Source organism: Arvicanthis niloticus, chromosome 19, assembly GCF_011762505.2.
Source record: "Arvicanthis niloticus isolate mArvNil1 chromosome 19, mArvNil1.pat.X, whole genome shotgun sequence".
Taxonomy (NCBI): Eukaryota; Metazoa; Chordata; class Mammalia; order Rodentia; family Muridae; genus Arvicanthis; species Arvicanthis niloticus.
Genome location: NC_047676.1, coordinates 44,237,406 through 44,262,209, shown reverse-complemented (window position 1 = coordinate 44,262,209; position 24,804 = coordinate 44,237,406). Strand labels below are relative to the sequence as shown.

Here is a 24,804-nt window from a genome sequence, read left to right as displayed (position 1 = left end):
AAGATCTCTCTTTTGCTATATTGATGGTGCTAGACTAAGGGCCAAATAATACCCATGGATTAATTCACTTAGGTGATTTTGTTAGTACTTTTTCTTATTTCCATTCCTAATTACTGAGTTTATCTACACACTTGCATACACCCACACATTTCTATAGCTGGAAGTCTGGCTATTAGAACCCTGGAGAATGAACACAAGACTATAAATATTGGCCAGAGACTCAGAGAGGTGCAGCTGGAATGTGACCAGAGCCATCCTAGCATTGGAAGTGGCGACAGACGAGGTGGCTGCTCCTCTGACCCTTGGCTGGCAGCTTCGCTTCACTACTTCCGAAATGGTGTGGAGAGTTTTATTCTCCTGCTTTGTGCGTCTCTTGTTTCCTGTAGAACTGACACAGGCATTAGCAAGCACCCTCCCACCTGCATTTGGAAAAATACATTTTCAGAGCTGGTCTTCTATGGAAAATTTAAAGCCCTTGAAAAACTCATTGCAGTGTTTTTATAGGAACTAGTATGAAACAGAATATTTTTATTACTTCCCCCAGTAAAAATGTTTACCATGCTATGCATTACAAATACACAGGGCTGGAGAAATGGCTCAGCTCTTAAAGGTTAATTACGACTCACAACTAAAAAAACAAACACACACAATACAGCAATCGGACTCTATCAATACAGCAACTAGAAATCACCTGGCAGGTATTAGAAGTGTCTTTTTAAAAGACATATCTGAGATTCTTCTGACACAAACACACAAACAGAATTATGCCTGGATTTTCCACAGGACCAATCCAAAGCCAGGGGTAGCTATGCCATTTCCAAGATTTTCCCACCATGGGTGGAAAATTCCTGTCAGCTAAGCCAGTGTCTACAGGCTGTGAGCAAATGTCTGTTTCCTTGCCACAACAGAGTGTGTGAAACGATTTTCAATTGGTGAAGTCACCATGAAAGGTCAGGAGATTCAAGTTACAGGCATGACGGGATCCAATTGCTTCCTAAGTATTATACCGGGAGGATACATGTTTCCTGACTTTAACAGCAAATTAGAATTTAAATTTTTCAGAGTTTTGAGTCAAATCCAATCCAGTTTGTTTTAAAGATTATTTTCCTTGGGGGGGGGGGATATACCTAAATATGATAAAGAATACACACACACACACACACACACACACACGGATATGACAGAGATGTAGTGACAATGCCTAGCATCCTTGTCATGAACAACCTCCCTCTTTACGTAAGGAACACCTGGGAAACAGGAGTTTGTGGTGCAAAATATCTATCTTTCATATTTGATAACCTATTTTTTGCCTGTATATCGTCTTAACTAATGACTGCCTAAAATCACTAACAGCCCCTCTTTATCATCTTCTTAAGACAAAGGAGGAAGCATTTCCCAAGTATTTTGTTACAGCATAAATAAAGAGGAAACAATTTCCCTGTGTGTAGATTGAGTTAAAACGACTTACATCAGCAAACATCTTGTGAAATGATGAAGGTTGAGTTTGTTGGTGACCTAATTGGTTTTTTTTTAAATAAATAAATATTTATTTATTTATTTTATGTATATGAGTACACTGTTTCTTTCTCCAGACACACCAGAAGAGGGCATCAGATCCCATTATTGATGGTTGTGAGCCACCATGTGGTTGCTGGGAATTGAACTTAGGACCTCCGGGAGAGTAGTTCAGTGCTCTTAACCACTGAGCCATCTCTCCAGCTCCCGGTGACTTCGTTGTTAATTAAAAAAAAAAAAAAAAAAAAAAAAAAAAACACTCAAAAATCATGGAAGAATAAATAAAAGGAAATCATCTTGTCTGTATTTCGACTACAGTAACATAATTATGTATAACAATCTCCATAGCCTGTTATGCATTTTTCTGTATGTGTAAGTTGTAGTTTGTGAACCTTAGATGCAAGAACAAGGTTTCTTTTCTCCTTTTTGAACATTTGGTTTTTGTTGTTGTTTAATAGATTCTTTGGTATATCTCTAACAGTTTTATCCTAACTGTACAGCATATATTACAGCAGTGGATGCAGGGACATCTTTGTCTTACACTCAAAGCAAAGTGAAACATAGAGTATCATAATCTTAATTAATTGCTGCATCCCCACCATGAATTTCATACCCTTCTAACTAAAAAGAACCTGTCTCTCAGCACGGGGTTTGATTAATTTGTTCAACTGTTATCTACCTTACTCTTCTCAAGTGTAAAACATGGGTAACATGTGTAGCATGTAATAGGTGACCGTGTGGGTGTTAATGCTATTTTAATCTCAAACTTTCTCTGATATCAGAAAAAAGACTGTTTTGAAACAATTCACTGGATTTATCAATAAACCGTGTTATTGTAAAAGTGCTTTCCCAAGGTATTTAGCATCAGTTCATTAGGAAATCCATCTCTTTATCTGCCATTCAACAGAACTCAATTACTCCAGCTAGCTGTGTAGTGAAATAATCGTCTTATTGTATTTTAAAGCCCCATTTGACACCTTCGTACACATATATAATGTACTTTATACATATTCGCGACTGCCTTTCTCTCATTTTCCTGTCTTCTACTGGGTCCTGTTTAATAACCTCCTTTCTATTTTACTTGTCTTTTTTCTAAAATCTAACACACACACAGAGACACACACACATATATGTTAGAAAACATGATTTTTTTTTTTTTTGAGTCTGGTTTTTCCCCCTTAGCATAATTATCCTCAGTTTTATCCAATTTCTTAAAAATAATCATGATGGCATTCCTATTTTTGCTGAACAAAGCAACACTGTTGCCTATACACTACATTTCCTAATTCCTAGTTTGTTGAGAGAAATCTAAGATGGTTTCCATATCTTCTCTATTAGAAAGCCTATTGTGGTAAACAAGGACTTAAATGGATCTTTGTGTCATCCTGACTTACAATCATTCGGGTTTATACCCAGGACTTGTGGGACTCGTACTGCTGGATTATATGATATTCTGGTATTAATTTCTTGAGGGTCCTTCATGATGACCAATTTACATTCTTATCAGCTGTGTCTAAGGATTCCTTTTTCTCAGCATCCTCACCAGCTGCTGTCCTCTGTCTGGATGATAGCTGCTAACTGGAGTGTGACAAGATCTCGACATACTTTTGATTAGTATCTCTCCAGTAGGGATGTAGATGGGGAAAGATGTACAACATTTCTCATATATTTACTGTGTCTGTACTTAGAAGACGTGTCTTTAAAGGAAGTAAGACTGGAGACAAACAAAATTCTGAACATTCTTTCATCTGGTTTCCAAGACATTGAAGTCAGACGGCACAGGCTCTCATGTGCTTTGTGGAGTGACAGAGTCAAGTGTTATGACAAAGAGCCTGTGATGATCTGAAGGTAGGATGAACAGTGGATCCTAGCCCAGCCTGTTTCTGGCTCTGAGAATATTAAGCATCTTGACCTCAGGGGACCTGTGTGAGGAAAATTAAGGGAAATGCTTTGGGCGGTTTTAGAGTTTTTCATTTCCTCCCAGCAATGCACTGCCTGCCCTTGTCTCCCAACATCTCGATGGGTGCCCTTGTGCAGTCTTCCTGCAGGTTCACCACCGCCCATGTCTGGAAAGGTCAGATCAGGCACACAAGGAACAGAGACGTTCAGAGTCCTTTGTGCATATAAAAGATGATTCTGCCAGACATAATTTATCTCTATTTGCCTGATGGGACTGTAGCCCTCCCTTTGTTAGACCACTCTGCCCATAATTTCGAATGTCTCCAATATGCAGAAATATAAAATGGTATAAACCTAAAATATATGTCCTAATAGAGAAGGCTATTATGGAAGCCTGCTAGTCCCTGCCCAGAAGGACTATCTGAGTACAGCAGCATGCTAATTGATTTTGATAATGGGTTAAAAGAGTTAGCTAGCCTCCCTCCCACAAACTGAAGAAGACAGATAACACTTGCATATGTACACTGTTTGTCCACGTCTACTGAGAGGTGTGAATACAGTTGCTCCCGGAAAGGCCTTCTAAAACCTCTCCTTGGCAGGAATCTCTGCTTTCTTACCATGGGCACCACCATGCCAGGGAATTCTCCCAACACCCAGGCAGTTTCATAAACATCATCTTTGGCTCAGCCATGCACTACTGTCTAGAGGCAGCTGGTGTGTGGACTGGGAATGTCATCAGCTACTATATCTCAAATTACCAGCATAGAGTGACAGCTGAAGGAGGTGATGTGTACCTTTGTACTGAGGCCACAATCATTGTCTCTTGAGTGACCACAGTCTAGTCACCAGCATAGACTGAGGCAGGGAGGCAAGACTTGAACTTGACGTGAGCTAAGCCACAGAAGTGTCTAAGAATGGGTTTTTCATTTCTCTTCTTCTGCCCATGTATAAAGTAGCAGAAACATTCATGCTGCTGAAGAAGGCAGGTAACCTATATTTATGATGGCATGTTTGCCTCACCTGGGTTCAGTGCAGTTATAGTTCAGTTATAGCAGCCATACAGGTTGACAGGAGTTGAGCAGACTTTCTTCAAACATCACTTCAAAGCTATGAAATAAGGAATAGTCCCAAGTATCTCACAAAAGAACTTTGGACAAAGAGCCAAATGGGTAGGGAGGTGATCAATAAATGTTTTTTCTTCCATCTCATCTAGTTAAACCAACCAAATTACTCATTTAACTAGTGACTCAGAGTTTTGGCTAATACTTAGTGAGATCCTAACAATAAGGGATCTTTAAAATCAAAATCTGCCGGGCGGTGGTGGCACATGCCTTTAATCCTAGCACTTGGGAGGCAGAGGCAGGCGGATATCTGAGTTCGAGGCTAGCCTGGTCTACAGAGTGAGTTCCAAGGCAGCCAGGACTACACAGAGAAACCCTGTCTTGAAAAAAAAAACAAAAACAAAAACAAAACAACAACAAAAAAATCAAAATCCAGTCTACTTAGATTGGTTTTATGTATGCATGATGGAATAGGTACCCAATTTTACCACAATTTATTCTCTGACTCAAAAGATTTTCTCCTACAAAGGCCTGAAATATTAACAATTACAAATTATTCCCCCTGTGCTACATTTATTACTTTTTTCATTATATCTGCCATTAAAATACAAAATGTTGAACAAGTAGATAGACATTAGCTCACAGAAGCATTAGCCACTCCCCACAAATGAGTTTCTTAACGAGTAATAAAATTGTCATTCTAGTCTTCGACCATGCTGAAGGGAAACCTAGTAACACAACAATTATTTTCTTTGGCTTTCACAGAATTTGTCGCACCAGGCATATTTTTGGAACTTTGAATTAAGTCACCCCTTAAAACAGAAAAACCTCATCATTTCTTCACAAATGGGAAGAGTTAGCTATATTGATCTGTTTTGGCTGAGGGAAAGAATAGGCTGAATACCAGTTGCTATGGCTTGAGCTTTGTGTTTTCAGATGTCCCAGTGCCACCATCTTGATGCTAAGGATAAAATCAAATTGATGTCTCTTGTCATTCTAAAGCTGTTTGGGTTCTCCACATACGCTCTGCATGCCTCATCCCTTCTCTGTACTGGTCTTCCTTCTGTGATGGAGGTGGGGTAGGAGAGAGTGAAAAAAAAGAACAGAAGCTCTAAAAACATGGCCATTGTAACAATCCTTAAAGACACTATAGTGCCTGGTCCAGGCGGTAGTGGTTCATACATGCCTGTAATCACAGAACTCAGGAGGCAGAGGCAGGCAGATATCTGTGTGTTTGAGGCCAATCCAGTTGGGTCTACAGAGTGAGTTCCAGGATAGCCAGACCTATTACACTGAGAAACCCTGTGTCAAAAAACAACACACATACAGAAGGCATTATGTGGAGAACATGTTTGCTAAATTTCTGAGGGGCTGGTACAGGGCCAGAAAACACAAAGAAGGTCATTTGAAAGTGAGTCAAATGCTTCTTAACCTTATAACCAGTGGCCTGGAGCTTTCAAGTTTATGCTAACCATTGTTTAGTAGGGCCGTAGGCAACCTAGATATATGGGAAATGCCAGGATCTCTTAGAATTAGAGGGATGCAGGTTGGGAGTGTGGATGAGAACATGTCTATCAAACACCTATCTAAGCAGTTCTAGATAAAGAAGGTCATGTCTCTGACTTCACAGTTTGTCATGGGCTGACACACGACACCCCACAGAGCTGTCATTACTGCAGATTCCCTTGTGTTTTTCCTGTACCTCTGAGCCAGGGTTGAGAAGCTGAGCTACACATAATCCTTTGTCGAAGTAAAACTGAAGGTTATTAAATACATTTGTCATCCAGTTGTAGGAAGATAGGCTGGTTAACAGTCTTGCAGAGTAGCTCTTGGTGTATGAGTGATCACCACGGGGTGGGGGAGGGAATCTCGGTATTATTCGGTGCCTCTTTGATTTTTAGTGCCACCTGAAAGCAGAGTGCTTAGAAACTGGCTATATTTAATTTTGTAGCTTTTGATCAACCTTTCTTAAACATTTTGTCATTTTCTATTAAAATGCCCTGGGTTATAGAATAGCCACCAGTGATATAACTAGACCTGGATCTAGAAGAAGAAACCTCAATTACAGTCTTGACACTATTAATGGAAGTCCCAGATCCTGTTTGATTTCAGACTCCAGGACAAGGGGCTAAAGTGCATATTTTACATATCAAAGCACGCCTGGCCTCCCTATGTCCCCATCTCCAAGCATCCCTCCATTCCCTACCTGGTATACCCTGCCCCCAACCCTGAACTTTCCAGTTCTTCCCCCAGAGGCTCCTCTCTCTATAATCCAGACATTTTTGGTGTTTCTCCTCCTCTTCCTCCTCTTCCTCCTCCTCCTCTTACTCTTCCTCCTCTTCCCCTTTCTCCTCTTCCTCCTCCTCTTCCTCTTCTTCCTCTTCCTCCTCCTCCTCTTCCTCTTCCTCCTCCTCTTCCTCTTCTTCCTCCTCCTCTTCTTACTCTTCCTCCTCTTCCTCTTCTTCTTCCTCCTCTTCTTCCTCCTTCCTCCTCCTCCTCCTCCTTCTTCTCCCTCCTACTCTGACTGTATGCACTCTACCCTTTCTCTCTTTCTCTTCCCCCTTTCTCCTCATGTCTACTCCCCTGGCCTCAATCCTTGGGGCCAATGAACTCACCCCGAGAGCACCATCCTAATAAACCTACCTTTCACATATTCTGATCTGCCTTAAGTTGACTCATTTCACCAGCTTCATCTGAAGTCTTCATCTGTGTCTACTCTTTTTTCCAAGTATTTTACCTACATTATCTAATTTGATTCTCAAACATCCTAGGTTCCCAAATTACAGCTGATGAGACTGAGGCACAGAGACTAACCATTATGGCTGGGTAAGAGGCAAGTAGTTAGTTTTGACTTTGGTAGTTTAATCCCAAAGTTTTCATCACTGCTCTTTAATGATGCTTTGTTGGTAGTGCTAAGAGTGTCAGACCCAGTCATTCCACTTGAGATGTGTGTTTATTTAAAATTGAAATCTAAGAGTCACATTGTCTCACCATTTGAGAAAATAAGCAGTTTATACGATTCCAAAAGGACCATTCACATTGTGACTCATGTTGGTGGTACACGCTAAGACTGTGAAATACATACCTCTAACATGCAGTGGAACTTGTAAATGCTTCTTCACACAAACCACCTTTTACTTTTATTTCCCCAAGTGAAACTGGTTGCACCCCCAAACAGTTTCTGCTTAGATCTCTCCTCATTTTTAGAATTCAAGATCAACATTAAGTGTCCATAAATAAATGTAATCATTCAAGGGCTGCAATGCTTTGTGGAGTGAATTAAATTCAATCAAGCTTTTCTATTTCCTTCCTTCCTTCCTTCCTTCCTTCCTATCTTCCTTCCTTCCTTCCTTCCTTCCTTCCTTCCTTCCTTCCTTCCTTCCTTCCTTTCCTCTTTGACATGTCAAGAAAAACTTGTGCATTAGTGTTCTCAGAAACGTTATCTCCAGTCAAAGGCAGGTTGCTTGCAGGTATAAACCTCTTTGGTAGTAAGTAGAGCCCTATGGTGACCTTTCCGGGCTCCTGCTGAGCTCATTACTAAAGTGACTCACAGTCACCCAGTGGAATGCACCGATGACCCTAAAGTCAAAGTGCCCTCAGTGGTGTGTGATTCCCTTTGAGTAAGGAGAGCCAGCCAGGCATTGAAATCTGACCTCACAGTCTACCTGTGCTGTGCCCAGCCCTTTTACAGAAAGACAAGAACTCATTTGCGTCACCAAGGCCTCGGTATTTCCATTATGGAGTTGATTTGTTAAGAAAAGCAGCAACAAAAAAGAGAAAACATGGGCTATCCTGACTTCTATGGAGTATTCACAAAACAATACATTTCCTTTGTCTTCAGAAAAACAACATTCGTTACAAAGAAAACTATTGGCAGTATCCATTGAGCAGCTGAGCAGAAACTCTGACAACCTGTTTGCTTTGTTTCACTTTTTCTTTGTGTTTCCTTTCCCTTTAATGCAGTGGGAACATAGGCCTAGTTCAGACCTGTATCATTGAGACTGAGGAGGGATGATTATCTTTCTGTGCCAGTCCCTTCCTAAGCTCAGCCTGCAGGGCCAGCCACCACATCCAAGTTTCTTGAACTGAGTTCCCAAGCTGACTGACAAATATTTTAAAGGAGGATTGACTTAAAACTCTTCTATTTGTCTGATCAATAGCCCCACTGTAGGTACTTGTTACTTTTGACTCGCAATCTCATGTGTTCAATTATGAGAAACAGGAAGCGGGGGAAGCCGGTCCGGCCGGTCAGCAGCCTGCGGCTGCGCTCCTGTGAGCGGGTCTGGGGTCCGGCCGGTGGCCCAAAGGTGCGGCGCCATGAAGCTGTACAACCTCGGTGTCCTTTACAAAGGCGAACTAAAAGCGGTGCTGCTCAAAGCCGCGTACGACGTGTCTTCTTTTAGTTTCATCCAGAGGTCCAGTGTTCAGAAATTCAAGACCTTTACAAGTCAACTGATTGTGGAACGCTCAGCGAAAGGCAGCAGAGCTTCTGTCAAAGAACAAGAGTATCTTTGCCATGTCTACGTCCGGAGCGACAGTCTGGCAGGTGTGGTCATTGCTGACAACGAATACCCTTCCAGAGTGGCCTTCACCTTGCTGGAGAAGATACTAGATGAATTCTCCAAGCAGGTCAATAGAATAGACTGGCCAGTAGGGTCCCCTGCTACAATCCAGTACACAGCCTTGGATGGTCACCTTAGTAGATACCAGAACCCCCGAGAAGCTGATCCCATGAGTAAAGTACAGGCCGAACTGGATGAGACCAAAATCATTCTGCACAACACTATGGAGTCTTTGTTAGAGCGAGGCGGGAAGCTTGATGACTTGGTATCCAAATCAGAAGTACTGGGAACACAGTCGAAAGCCTTCTATAAAACTGCCCGGAAACAAAACTCATGCTGTGCAATCATGTGACATAGCCCACAGAGGCAGGCGCTGGACCGTCGTGTCACATCAGCCCCTGGAGACAGCAGTGTCCTAGAAGAGGATCTGGAGCCAGGCAGACTGGCTGCTTTTATTTTGAAGTTCTCAAGAGGAATGGAGGGATGATTTAAGGGTGGGAACATTGAAGTTCGTATGTGTGGCTGTGACTTTGGGAAAGAATTTGAGGTCCTCAAAGATGTAATGTTGGGAAAATGAAACCATAAACTCTAAGTGGCTCTTATAGGTGCTTAAGGGCTTATTCTCAGCTAATCGTGGAAGGCTCTGTGGGAGGGTATCTTTTTCCTGATCCTTGGTATGACTTAGGATTTCATTTGTGTATTAACGATATTAACTCTCCAGTGAGTGGGGTGGGGGGAGGGTCTCGGTGATAGGGCAGAGGTGGGCACAGTTTGAACACTCCAACATTCTATTACCTTGTACTGTGGGGGCTGGGAGAAGGTCACCATGGCCAGTAAAAGGCAGTGGTCACTGGGTCTTACATGTTTAGTTTGCCTGTTTGCTAGGACTGTCATCTGACAGGGCCAGGGCCCATGCTAAGTACCTTCATCCAGTACCACAAAGATGACTTTTGGGAGGTACTTAGAATGGGTTAAGCTGGGCAGTATGTATAAGTAACAGTTTTATCAGCTAGCAGACTGAGAGCAGGCTGGGGCTGTGGTGGCGTTGGGAGGGTCAGCTGGGAGTGTCCATCTTTGAGGAAGAAGCAGACATAGGTGCCTTCAGCTGTCTAGTATGGAGAAACACTCACCTGGACTTCCAGTTGGACTTTGAACATCAATATCAAAGTAGTGGGTGCTGTCATCTCTCTCAAAGCTGGTTTTATTTGTCTCTGTGTCCACAAGATTGTTTTGACAACTGCCTGGAGCTTGCATGTTGGGACAAGTTATTCCTGTGGGTACCAGGACAAGTGCTAGCAGCCTGAACTGTGGTCTGTCCAGTTCTGGCCTACAAGCCCCTTCCCAGTCAGAGACAGCTGCAGGGTGGAGGATGTTGAGGGGTTGGTCGGAGCTGGTACCACTGCCAGCACAGCCTACATGGTGAACTCAAAATATTCCAGATTTCACATCACCTCTTCATGTTCTGCTGTGCACAAACTATCTGAGAGATCCTGTCCCCCCAAAAGCCATTGCTGGGACATTGGCCTCTAATTTTTGAGCCAGAGCTGTCTCACTCTGATGACCCTTACCCTGAGCCTGCTGAGCTGCCCTCAGAGTGTCCATATGGGGAGGGGGGGATATCTACTGTGGCTTCCAAAAATCCCCAGTAGTTGGTGTACCTGTCTATTTCTCTGGATACTGCTAGCCAAGGCTCAGGCTCCCCTCTGGACTGGCCTGCCCATGTAATTTTCCCACTGCCACAGACCTCTCCACCCCAGGGCCCCTGGGCAGCACAGATCCAGTGTGTTGCTGGCACTTGAGGTGTAATAAATGGACTGGGGTGCTGCCTCTTTCTCCTGTTGCTCTGGGGGTACTAGGGAGGAGTAGAGGTGGGCGGAAGTAGAAGTTTGTGGGGAAAAGGTAACCTTTGCCGACATATGGCTGCCCTACAGGGTCTCACTTGCCCCGAAGTGATGAGTTGCCATGTGCTTCCTGTTCCCCCATTATATTCTAATGCTAAATCACTTGGCGAGAGTGTATTTTAATAATGCCTAATTTCTCTATATTCTGTTTGAAGGTTTCTGTCCAAATAAAATTGTCTTTTGAAATTCTTAAAGAGAGAGAGAGAGAGAGAGAGAGAGAGAGAGAGAGAGAGAGAGAGAAACAGGAAGAGGGAGGGAAGGAGGGGAGGTGGACAGAGGGAGAGGAGAGGGGGAGGGAGGGAATGAAGCAAAGGAGGGAAGAGGAGGAAAGGGGAGGGAGGGAGGGAGGGGCCACAACTGCAGGTTTTAGGAATTCTTGACTGTAATCTCAGTAGTTGTTTGGCTGAGGTCTCAGGATTGCCCTAAGTTTGAGGACAGTTTAGGCTTCAGAGTAACATATGGACAAGCAATCAAGCAAGCCAGCAAATAAGCAAACAGAAAAACTTAAGGACAACATCTTCTAACTCTCAGAAGTAGCAACCACAGCCTATCATTTTCTTTAAATTATCCAGGATACAAATGCAAGCCCCCAGTGACTGCCTTCTTTACCTCCAAGGCAAAGGTAACTCAAATGCATTGGAATCATCACAGAAGCACTGCCTAGAAGCAATCCAAATGTCTCCACCCATGAGCTGTCCCCAAATTGCCTCACACCAGAACCTTACCCACTCCTCCTGAACCTTGCTGTAATCAGTGCCTGTCTCTCAAGATATTTCTTTTTTTTTTTTTTTTTATTTTTTATTTTTTCTTTTTTTTTTTTTTTTGTTTTTCGAGACAGGTCAAGACAGGGTTTCTCTGTGTTTCCCTGGCTGTCCAGGAACTCACTCTGTAGACCAGGCTGGCCTCCAACTCAGAAGTCCTCCTGCCTCTGCCTCCCAAGTGCTGGGATTAAAGGCGTGTGCCACCACTGCCCGGCTCTCAAGATATTTCCATTGGCCTGTTGTTGAAAACAAAAACAAACAAACAAAAACCAAACAAACAGTAAATGAATTCAGCAGCTCCAAAAAACGTAAAAAGAAAACCATAGAACTGACATGAACGTTGAATTAAGTGCTCAAATCTTAACAGTCTGCCAACGTCAATAATTTAAAGTGAGGATTCATAAAAAAATTTTATGATTTCTTTTGAATAAAAAACTTGTGGGCTGATGATTTTTCATTTCATAAATATTCTCAGAAATTCCAGATGACTGAAAAGGAGCCAGGGCTGCCCTTAGTCATATCTGTTCAGTGATAGCCACAGAATTTAAAAGCAAAATTAAACAACCTCTTTCCAGATTGTATTTTTTTCCTTATGTATACTTGGGGAAGTGAACCTATATTAATCTGTGGGGAACAATATGTTACAGAGCTCACAAAGGTGCCAAGGCCTGAGGTCCTCCTAATTTGTAAACTGCAATTTTAAAAAGCTTGTGTTTTATGTCTTTTAAATTGCTGCACTTTGGCAATAATTTGCAGTTACTCTAAGGTGTTTCTTAAGAAAAAGGTTAATGAACCATCCTCTGAGAAGCCTGAGAGTCAATAAAGAAAGTAGTTTCAATCCTGGAGCAATCAGACTCACTGCAGAAATGTCAGCTAAAAAAGAGGTTTGAATTCCACAGGCTGGGTGGGAGGGTGCCTTTGTGCATGCTCTCCATATGGAATAACATTCTGCCCTGAAAATAGCATTTGGCTTCATTTCTTCTTTTAGTTTTCCATGAGGAAACTTTTTGCCAAGTACCATATTTGAGCTCCAGCTTTCCTGCAGACATACCAGAGAAGGCAGCTTCTTTAAGAACCCAGCCGACACACCAGAGCAATTTGTCTGAAGATCTCTGTTGTTTGTGGTTCTTTAGAGTCCACTGAACGCTTGGAATGAATAGTCTGCCTTTCTCTCCAGAAGAGCACAGACGGATAGACAGACAAGGTCAGGTTAAACAGTATCTACATTGGTTTTCCCAAGCGGCTTCCCAAAGCTATCTGAACAAACAAACAAATAGGGAAAAATGCAAACACCATAGACCCATGGACTTAGAAAGAGAACGAAAAGTTCGACAATTTAACGGAAGGATCAATGTGGTAAAATAAAACATCCTTTTTTTCCAGGTTGCTACTGATAAGTACATTTTCTTATATACACACTATCTGATATGACACATCTTGGAAGTTTCAACTTCTGCTATGGAAATAATTAATTTTTAATGATTTCAATATTAAAGGTGCCCAAGAAAACTAGGGCAGGGATCCTAACTTTATCTAGCTGACAATTTTTATCTAAGACTGCTTAATTTCATTTCTATAGTCAGTATTTCCAGTTGGTATGCCATTTCTTGAACCACTTTGAGAATTATGAACTACCTTGAGTAAAATTAAGAACTGAAAACTTAAAATTATGTTTCTGTTGAGATGTTGCACGGTGTGATATTTGTGTATTCATCTTGCGGTCCAAGACTTCCTCAGGTTATACGTGGCCTTGCTAACTGAGTCTATATTCAATTTAAGACCTTGGGCATACCCTTTAACACTGTCTAGACCTCAGCTGTCTCAGTGATTTGGTAGAAGAAAAATACTGGTGCTGAGCTCAGGAGCCTGTCTGAAATGTTAAATGAGAGACTGAACCCAGCCAGCATCTTTCCCTGAGTCTGGTCAGCACAGGACAAGTGGTGTCCTCCCGTGTCCTTTCTTTCTCTTTCTCCAGAATGGCAAGGCTCATATTCTGTCCTGGTTTTTCACTCAACTCTCTGGGGAAGTACTACAGGTCCCTTATTTGATGAGCATGTCTTCAATGTTCTCTGGAAGCTGATAGAAACACACTCACATGCTAATTCATGAAGAACACTTCTTTATTTGTTTCTCTAAGAAGGATCTGAGGTAATTGACTGGGATACAGGCTTCCCACCTGGGAAACCGACTTTTCATCCATAAGTGAATAGGTGTCTGATTAGGGCAGGCTTTCCCACATGCAATTAGCCCCTTCACCATCATCCTTCAAGCTGTAGAGAAGAACTTCCTAGAAAAGTCATTCCTTTGAGTTGAGCTTTCAAAAGGTCCCCATGGATGTCTTCCATGAATATTCAACACATTGCAGAATGGCCTCCCCCAGACTAAAGGCCATCTCTATGGAATACTTAGGAAAGAATTTTTCCTTTCTTCAGAGGGACAATGAGTGAGATCAGTCACCTCCAGGTCCTTTGGACCCCGCCCTGCTCATTCCTGTGGTTTCCAGTGGATGTTTTCTATCTTAAGAATATAGTATGATCTCTGTTTTATTTGGGGGGTGGGAAGAGGTGCTGATGTAACATTTAGAAATTGAGGTTTATGAGAAGATGATAATAACAATATCCATTTCCAGAAGCTTAATTCCAGCCATGAAGCAAGTCCTACCAAAGAACTGAGGAAGGAAATTCGTAAAAGGCTTGTCTGCTGATGGTGACCAAGGGTTTGTTCTGTTTTTAAGTAAACCAGACTCTTTGGTAGTTAATCTGAATACAGAAGTGAGTAGACAATACCTGCTTTCAGAGAATTCCCCATCACTGTGGACGCCCAAGTGTCTTCTCAGGGTAGATAACTGTTAACACTAACTAGTGCCTTAGTTTAAGATGAGTAGCTAGGACAAATGGAGATAAACTTAGTGATTCTGGAGTGGATACGCACTCTGAAAGGAGTGTTACACAGATATCTAGGGGAGGAGAGTCCTGGAGTAAATACCTAGGAGTAAATTCCTGAGGAACAATAGAGGTAAAAGCCAGAAGGCTAATCCTATCAGGGAAGGGCAGACACACCTCTGAAATGAATTGTGGGGGAGGGGACAGCTTGTGCATCAGTCTGACATCAGACATCTTCAACAGAGAGGTGGGTGGCTGTTTTCCGGGAACATTCATTCAAAACTAATACCAGGGATGAGGCTGCATGATGGTGGCCACATCCACAAAGGGGGATGGACGTGACTCTGTAAGAAATATTGAACATTATTTTTTAAAATTAGAAAATTGAATATTTTATAGTTTGTGTCTTTGAAAGATAACCCAATTTAGGAAATAAACTTTTGACGAAAAAGGGAAGACAGAAAAACTATACCTGTTTGGTTCAGTAAAGATAACCAGGAAGTTTGGATATAAACTTGGATGAAAACATAAGATTATGATTTTAACCCAATTCCTAATCCAGTATCTATGCAAAATAGCATTGCATTCTTTAAGTTTTCGATCCGCTTTCCCCCAAATGGCATTGGTTCTTCTTTTCAAACATATTTTTAATACCAAATATTATTCAACTGAGTGCTTAGTATAAGTCACGCTGCGTGCTAAAGTTGTCTGTGTTTCTTAATTCTCACAAAAGTCTATTTTATCTCCACTTTGTAGCTGAGGCAGTTGAGATGGGGAGAAAGTTAGACAGTTTTTGAGATAACCAACCAGTGAGCAGGAGAGTTTGACATTAGACCCAGACAGCCTGACTCCCTCCGCTTCTTCTTTCTTACCTGATCCTCCAGACTCTTTCTAATTGCTAAAGCATTATCTCAAAGAGCAGATGTTTTATGTCAGAGAAAACTCATTTGTAATGTGTGGCAAAGGATGAGTTGGCCATACTAATGTGCCATTTCTCTTAGCATGTGCAGGGGAATGTCATCAAAAAAAGGAATTACAGAGCTCTGAAGGAAGCTTGGTTTCTAAGCTGTTTTCATTACTTATTACTTGAAGGGTTGCATTGTCATTAAAACTTCTTTGAACAGTTTTGACAGGTTATTTTTCAAACCCTGTTTTAATAAAAACCACAAATTTTCTCACAGTGCTGAAAACGAAGGGCCCCATTAGTGACAATTATCTGTAGCCTAAACACAAATATACGTATATAATGTAATATATATGTAAAAATATATGTATAATTGTGTTTAGGCTACATATAATATATATATATATAATATAATATAAATGTATAATATATTATCTTATTCTATTATATATTCTACTTAATATATATATTCTACTTAATATATGTTATATTTGGGGATTGGTATCAGGAATTAGGAATCACTTGATTAAACAGAGAAGATCACTGGGGCCTCAGAATAGATAAAGTTACAATATGATTAGAATCCACATATTTAAACAAGAGCAGAGAAGAGTAACATATCTTAAAATACTAAGTATTCATCAAGACAAAAATGTTTCATCCTCAAAGTCCGTCAAATAATGGGTAGAGAATTAGTGAAAGCTGACTGGATCAATATGTAAAATAAAAGACTGCACCTGTGTTCTGCAGGAGATAGCTATCCAGAGAATCTAAGTAGAGATCTCAAATCTACTGCCAAGGTCCAACCTCCGCTTGGAGAGGGGTTCTGAGAGAAGGGGTGTCTGAGAACAGCAAAATGAACAACTTGAAGTCAAATCTTAGATCTAAGCTGACAACCTGTATTCTGCTTGACACAGCCTTTCCAGTCTGCTTCTGTGTTCTGCTTTCTCTATGGACATTTCTCTGTCTATATTCTGCTGGCTTGCTATTCTAAGAGATCTCTGTCCATGTTCTACTTGCCTGTATACCTGTCAGTTCTCCAAGCAGTTCTCTTCTAGATAACTTATCTCTTTTAGAACGCAGGTTCAGTGTTTTACTTTACATATCAATCCAGTCATTTACTCCTGGTTTTCCTTTTGATTATCTTACTAATCTGCATTCCCCCATCCCAGCCCTTTGATTCTTGTTTGTTTGGTCCACCCCGCCCCCCGCCCCCCCCCCCCCCCCCCCCACACACAGGGTTTCTCTGTGTAGCCCTGGCTGTCCTGGAACTCACTCTGTAGACCAGGTTGGCCTTGAACTCAGAAATCCGCCTGCCTATGCCTCCCAAGTGCCAGGATTAAAGGCGTGTGCCACCACCGCCCAGCAGCCCTTTGATTCTTTTTTTTTTTTTTTGGTTTTTTCGAGACAGGGTTTCTCTGTATAGCCTTGGCTGTCCTGGAACTCACTCGGTAGACCAGGCTGGCCTCGAACTCAGAAATCCGCCTGCCTCTGCCTCCCAAGTGCTGGGATTAAAGGCGTGCGCCACCACCGCCCGGCAGCCCTTTGATTCTTAAGAGACTGCAAGCACACATTGTTTCTTAACATTGCAAAAGAATTCAGAAATCTGGCTGCTTTGCTTTAAGCACAGACAATAAACCAGTTGGATAGGACCCTAAAATTACCATTTCTGCCACAACTGGGCCTAACCTTGCTGTGTCTCAGGCTGAACTTCAACTCAGGAATCTGCCTATCTTTGTATCTATATAATAAGATGGCTTACAGCATAGCTACATCTGTTCCTTTAGATTTGTAAAGCCCCTCAAAATTCATACTGCATCCTTATATTTTTCCATAGTTGAGAAATTATATATTTTCTAACATATGTTTTTAGGGTTATGTTTTCACAGCCTTAATGCTGTCCTGAAAGTCCCAGCATTTAATATTTTGCTGAGACATTAGCCACACCTTAACTTCCTGTACTCATGCTGTCTCAGATTATCATGGAGTTAATAACTAGGAGAACATTCCTTGAAGGAATGTACAAATATATACATTATTATACAAACAAGCCTTATGTCCACAGCAGTGATCAACACACACTGGGGCAGGAACTCTGTCCCCACCAGGGCCACACGAGGTTCAGCAGTCTACCACTAGAACTTAGGGCTTATTATTCCATTCAGAATACTTATTAGTCAAGGTCATAGAAACAGAAAGCAGGGTAACAGTTGCCAGGGACTAGGAGGAGAGGTACTAAAAAACTATTGTTTAACGGGCATAAATATTCAGTTATCAAAGTGATTTTTGGAGCTACAGCGATGTACATCTACATAACACCACTGAACAATGTACACAGAAAAAGTTAAACTGTAAATAGTAAAAAACATTAATATTCAGAAGCATGAAAGATGGCCCAAGAGGTAAGAACACTTGCTATCCTTCCTGAGAATCCACTGTCAGTTCCTAGCACCCACATCAGGCAGCTCACTACCAACCATCTGTAACTCTAGCTCCAAGGGAATCCAACACCTCTGCCCTCCTCAGGCACCAGCACTTTTATGCACAAACCCAGGTGCAAATGCGTACACCACATGTAATTAAAAATAATAAAAATAAAATCTTTTAAAAGCTTGCCATTAGCGGGGCGGTGGTGGCGCACGCCTTTAATCCCAGCACTTGGGAGGCAGAGGCAGGCAGATTTCTGAATTCGAGGCCAGCCTGGTCTACAGAGTGAGCTCCAGGACAACCACACAGAGAAACCCTGTCTCGAAAAACCAAAACAAACAAACAACAAAAAAAAGCTTTCCATTAAAAGATACCTGGAATCAAGCTATAGTTGAAGGATAAAGAAAAGTTTAAAGCATGCGACCTTTGGTAGACGTAGCAATGACTTCCTTTTAAGGTGAAGTTTATGTATTTCTAACTTTTTACAGTGCAAAACAGATTGTGCTCTCTAATTTGGCTCTCGAAAAATAATCAAAGTAATAATCATTGTCCCCAGTTGAAAACAAAACAACAACAAGAAGCCAGTTTGTATTTGAGAAGCTAGAAGATGGCTGTCATTCCTAGTCAAAATACATACATATGCACATGGGAAAATGACCAATGACATAATCAAATAAAGGGGGCTGAGCTGCAAATGAGCCTTGGAATGAATATGTATATTCATCCCAACTAGAATAGAAACGAGAGGACACATGAATGTGGATAGAATATGCATTCATTTATAGCCTTCTTCCCTTTCTCAGTGGTGAGTTTATATCACTTCCCATTTCACAGAGGGTGGATTCAAGAACACTAGGCCATAGTAGTGTTCCAAACAGGAGGAGTAAATGGTTGTCCTTAGATACATCACTGGTACCTTCAGACCCATCTCCTCTAACACCAGAAACGTTTATAAGCAAGTGCAGATTCTTCTCTTGAAAAAATAGGGCTATGCCAAAAAAAAAAAAAAAAAAAAAAAAAATAGTCTGACAAATAATGACGTAGGAGGAGGCTGTGGGTATAGGTACATGCACACGGGCACACACACACACACACACTGAAGAAAAGCTTTTAGGAAAGGTATACAATTGAGTTCAAATTTTTAAACAAATTATTGGCTGGTTTTGTATATGAAACTATTATTATTGCTATTATCTTTGCAGGGATGTGATGAGCCATTAAGACTGTATGCCACGTAAAACCTAAACATGTGAAGTAGAACATGCTTAACACTGAGGAGGGGATTAACATGCAATACTGATAACTTCATAACATGACAAGAAGCAGGAAATTTAAAAGTAGCTTTCAAAATATAGTACCCGTACTTCGTAAGATCACGATAACTTAGGGATCTCTTGTCAACAGGGAAAGCATTTGCATCCGGTTGTATGTATAGTGAGTGTAATTTGAAAAAAGAGACACTAAGAAGCAACTCAAAATCCCCCTCTACAAAACGAAAATGACATAGTACTTCTCAATAAGAAGGAAATGTTGCAAGCGTTCAAAGTCACTTGTTCATTAAGGTTCAGACACAGTGTAGAATACCAGGAAACTGTAAAAAAAAAAACCACGGATGTCTGTGGTCATTTTTCCTGAAGAGTTGACTTGGCATATCTGGAGTTCAGTACATAAGGCAGACCTGAATATTTAGTCCATAATATGATTCTAAGAACACCTGTACTCTACAGTTGGGAAAGTAGACACTATCTATTAAAATCTGAGAGTAGAAGTTTACTGAGAAGGCAGAAGGCTAGATGATAGGCAGGGTACTGTAAAGCAAGATTATCTGAGAAAAACTACATTATGTGTTAAAAAATCACTCCTAATACTGTACTCAACTGGTGTCAGTTAATGTCTCATATTTAATTCATGTCATGGAAAAAAAATGTCAGTTCCATCAGTTACACTCGTCCCTGAATGATAGGAGGGTGAAACCATACCTGCAGATACAGCCAATCTACTGGGATGCAGGCACATTCCCTTGAGAGCTGTTGCAGTGCACTGTGGGTCCTAATAGTTTTATGAGAGGTATTAGGTAATTGAACGGCAATGTCCGCTATTAATATTCAATTGTACTTTGAAGAGAACATAACCAGCCTATCAAATCATTCCCAAAATAGATATATAAAAGTATTTTCTAAATGTAGCAGAAGTTCTTAGGATGAGAGTGAGTAAAGATACAAATATCAAGAACTAATGTAGGTCAATTGCTAAGATGGAGGAACTAGGAACTAGATGGACCACTCCTCCCCTGTACTGGCAACCCCCTGAGCCATTCCACCTAGCTGGTTAGTTACACTGTGTCTTCAGATTCCTGGCTTAATACTCTGGCTATGTGGGGAGGCTGTGCCTTAGTCTCTATGAGACTGGAACTCAGTGTTAGTAGAGGCCCTGGCAGCTGGATGGTAGGGTCAGTCTTCTGAGAAAAGTTTTTGTACTATAGGGTAATTGTCAGCAAGTAAGTCATATGTCCTCTTGCAGTGTGTGTGACAAAGAAGGGTGTGGCGGTAAAGTAAATTATCTCACTGAGGCAGTATCCTCTCCGGGGATAGAGGAACACAGGGATGATTACTCCTGGATTGCTTATCAGTCTGCACTCTCTGGTCAGCATTATCTTTCTACGTGACAACCAGAAGATGTTTGGTAAACCTTGAAACAAAGAAAATAGTTCTACAAACAGCTGTTTAATTTTATTTTGGTTGGAGTTTTCCCTCCTTTTAATCGCTTTTAAATTCACAAAATAAATAAGGGTAAACCATCCATAAACACCACACTCCCCCATCACACACACACATCTCTCTCTCTCTCTTTCTCTCTCTCTCTCTCTCTCTCTCTCTCTCTCTCTCTCTCTCTCTCTCACACACACACACACACACACACACACACACACACACACGAGCAGTGTCTTCCCTGCCTTCTCTGGAATTTCTAGAAGTATGTGTTTAGGGAGCCTGCATGAAATATACTAAAATGTGAGCAACATTCTAAAGATGGGTCAGTTCTAAGAAGGCCTGAATGTCCCTGGGCAGTACAGGAAAAGTGAAAGGCTTATGGAGAGAAGTATTCGGGAAGCAATTTATTGACATTTACTTTATGAAGCCTGAGAATCCCCAGAGAGGACAAAATCACCAATGGACACTGAGGTGCGAACAGCCTGTTATTGTAATAAGCGGCCCAGTCCCAGCAGACTTCGTTCTTTCTACATCAGTTTTCCAAGCTGTTTGGGTGGGTCACAACTACACTCCAGCATCCTGTCTCCAAATGCTAAATAAATACCATGTTCACGTCAGACTGCGGAGGCAACGCTCAGCTAATGTCATTGAAGATTCGGCATGCTTAGTTTCGCTTGATAATTCACCTTCAACATAATTGAAGTCGGCACACCCAAGAGAAACATATATCCTTTGTGTAAATGTTCAGAGGGATAGACAAGGCATGGAAATGTTACTTGTGTCAGGAGCAACTGGACCAGCTTACCGAGAAGCTACCATAGTAGAAGAGTATTTTTTCTTTTCTTTTCTTTTTTTTTTTTTTTTTTGGTTTCTCGAGACAGGGTTTCTCTGTGTAGCCCTGGCTGTCCTGGAACTCACTCTGTAGACCAGGCTAGCCTCGAACTCAGAAATCCGCCTGCCTCTGCCTCCCAAGTGCTGGGATTAAAGGCGTGCGCCACCACCGACCGGCGAGTATTTTTTCTTAAATATTTCAAAGTTTTAATCAAAGTATAATTACACCATCCCCTTCCCTTTCCTTTCTCCAACCCCTGTGTCCCCTCTTATTCCTCTGAAATCCTTTTTCTTAGATTATTTTTTTACATATTTATAAACACAAGGGTATATAAATGCTACCTACTGCATCTGTTTAGTGATCACACACACACACACATAGATTTCAGGGATAACCACTTGGTATTGTACCACTTATTATTTCAGAAACTATTAAATTATATTAGATTTTTTAGCTTAAATACCCCAGCAGTGCCTCATTCAAGGAGGTCTGCTCCCATGATGCTTTGTTGAATTTCCAAGGGACAGTTCACACATCTCTGCACCAACCTAAAGCATGACTTAAAAAAAAAATATATATATATATAATGGAAATAAATTTCTAATGAGTCCTTAAGTCTCCTCAGCTTCGCTGTCCATGTGGCCACCTGGTAGTGGGAGAAACGTGTCTTTGAGGTAGTTTCTTTGATTTTTTGATAAAGCGATAAAGGAGAAAAGTTCAATGGCTAGGGTGTGTGCTTTTTAAAGGTGCTCCGGAGGGAGCCCTTTTCTGAATAACACAGACAGCTGCTTTTCCAGAGGAGGGCTTGGCCTTGAAACTCTCCAGAGCTCTGCTGTCTGCGTGGCTGCTTTGCTCTCCTGCGTTCTGGATTCAGAGTTCCGCCCCTTTGCTTTGTAAGTCAGCAATTGACCAGGCCGGGTTGGGCGCTTTTTTTTTTTTTTTTTTTTTTCTCCCTTTCTCACTTCCCTGCGATGTTTTGAACTGCCTCCTCACAGACGTCATTCAGCCCTTGAGGAATAGTTTCTGCTTGGTGAGACTGGATGGTAATTCTCATTCACAAAGACTCGCAGCCGCGTTCTCAGGGGACACAGCGGAAATTGGCTTGGCAGGTACCTCGGGCCATCCAGCCCACGGAGCTGTGCTCCTCCTGCGACTCCTTCCCTCTGCAGAGAGCTTTGTCCTCGTGGTTGGTCGCCCTGAAATGAAACTTCCTTGACAGCTCGCCCTCTGCGTGTCACCAGGCTGCCAGGCACTTTCCTTTTGCTCTACCTGAGTGAGTGCCTGGGGCAGAAAACCTCTAAGTCCATTGTTATGGAATTGCAAAAAAGAGATTAAGTGACCCATTCTCAGGGCTGGCTTCCCTTGTGACCCAGATGAAGAAGAGATTCAAAATCCAGTTCCTCTGTGGGCAAGGCAGGCAGAGAAGGAACTCCCTTCGGAAGAGCCCAGGGCTTGGGCATGAAAGAGGAAAGACCGCCTGCTGCCGGCGACACTGAGAGCTGAGGCAGGAGGCAGCCTTCCCAGCCAGTGCAGAAACCTCCAAAACCTTCTTTGTGGAAAGCCTGCTGATGAGTATTGATCAGAAGACTTGAACATTTTCCTTTCCCTTTTTTTGTTTTCTGTCTCCCCTCTTCAAAATGAGCATTATAATGAAGCCGAGATCCAGGTCCACGAGTTCCTTGAGGACAACAGAGGCAGTTTGGTAAAGTGCTTCTTTCTCCTTCCCCTTTAAGACTGACATAGAACTCAAGTACTTAGTAATTGCCGGTGAGGTGTGATGTTAAACTTTGAGGAGAAACATATTACCCTTATTCCTTATTTTCCTCCTTAACCTGCCTGTTCTATCCAGTGTGTGTGTGTGTGTGTGTGTGTGTGTGTGTGTGTGTGTGTAACTCCTTGTGGGGCCATAGCAATTTCTCAAAAAGTCACTTTTAAGGGAGAGAAGAAAACAGTGTTTTATTTTATTTTATTTTTTAATGGAAGCTTGCTAGTTCTCACAGTCTGATTTGGTGGCCTGTTTTCTCATCCTTTTTGAGCATTGTTAACATCAGTGTTTCCTTGGCTGCTGCCAAGAGCTAGGAGGTAATGATGCTAGTGATCTTTATGGCTTATAGAAAAAACTCCTGGAATATGAAATCACGTGGCTAAACATGAACATGTCAAGTTTTTTTTATCAGTCACCTCATCTTCACTGTTACTAATGCATTGTGGGTAATATAAAAGTTTTACTTTAGTGAATTGTAAGTCCACCTCAATTGGATCTAATATACATTCTATTTTTCCCTAGTCCTAACTTGATATGCTCATACATACTTCCCAATAAAATTAGGTTCGTGTCTAGAATAGCTAATTATAGAATTCTCAATGACTAATTCAGAGGGAAATCTTATGGATTGTTTACCTTAACAGTTGTAAGTGAACAAATCAGCTTATTTCTTGGATATGGAAAAAAAAATCATGCTTGGATAAGGGAAATAAAAGCAAAGATTAAGGTAGAATCAGGCTGGCAGTGAAACCCAGATGTATTATGTAAGCAAACAAACTCACATTGAAATACATGAGTTATCTGCATAGGATGCCCGGCTCTTGCTTGTGTAAGTGGCTAATTGTTCTCTGATTTTTATACTAGTCTTCACAGTAGACTAGAAATAAAAATGGCCCCCTCCGTTGTATTTCTGTGAATTTTAAGAAATTCCAGAAAAAGAATCTACTTCTTATAATAATTATCATTCCTTCTTAAAGAATACATTAAATAACTTTATGATTTGGTTGTGAAAGAAAACTTTATACCTGGAGATATATTTGCAAGGTTTTTTTTTTTTTTTTTTTTTTTTTTTTCCAATCCTCTCCCCCAACAAAACAATTACTGGAACACATAAAATCCTTCTATACATTATGTAGTTAATGCAAACCTCTGACAGAACAATCAGAGTATAAGTGGGTTTCATACATTTATGATTTATATCACGAATAAGTGGGGAAAAAAAAAAGATCTCAGTTAAATAAATAGCATCGAGATTTATTTTTAGCTCCAGGGCTCAAGTGACAATAATTTATTTATGTCAGCGGGCAGTAGTTAGTAACACAGACGACCCTTGTGCTTAAGTCACTGTCCCGGGCTATTCCACTGTGTTACTTGTATGAGCTAGCCAGCAAGTAGAGCCACAATTCAGAAGACACATTAAAACACTGATTTGCTGATGAGTCCCCTTAACCTTGAAAACTTTACATGGCATTGCTGTTAGTAGTGGTATTACTAATGGAGCACGGTATTGCTCTTTGTATAATAACCAAATGTCACCCTAACATCACCCATCCCTAGATATAACTATAACTCTGCACTACAGAA

The 24,804-nt window shown here is 41.3% G+C and overlaps 1 protein-coding gene and 1 pseudogene across 1 annotated transcript in view; both read left to right on the top strand.

Moving 5' to 3' along the window:
- The window catches only part of LOC117723877 (3',5'-cyclic-AMP phosphodiesterase 4D), a 644,601-nt gene that overhangs the window by 380,919 nt on the left and 238,878 nt on the right, over positions 1 to 24,804 (top strand).
- Positions 8,778 to 9,642, top strand: LOC117723878 (synaptobrevin homolog YKT6 pseudogene; annotated as a pseudogene).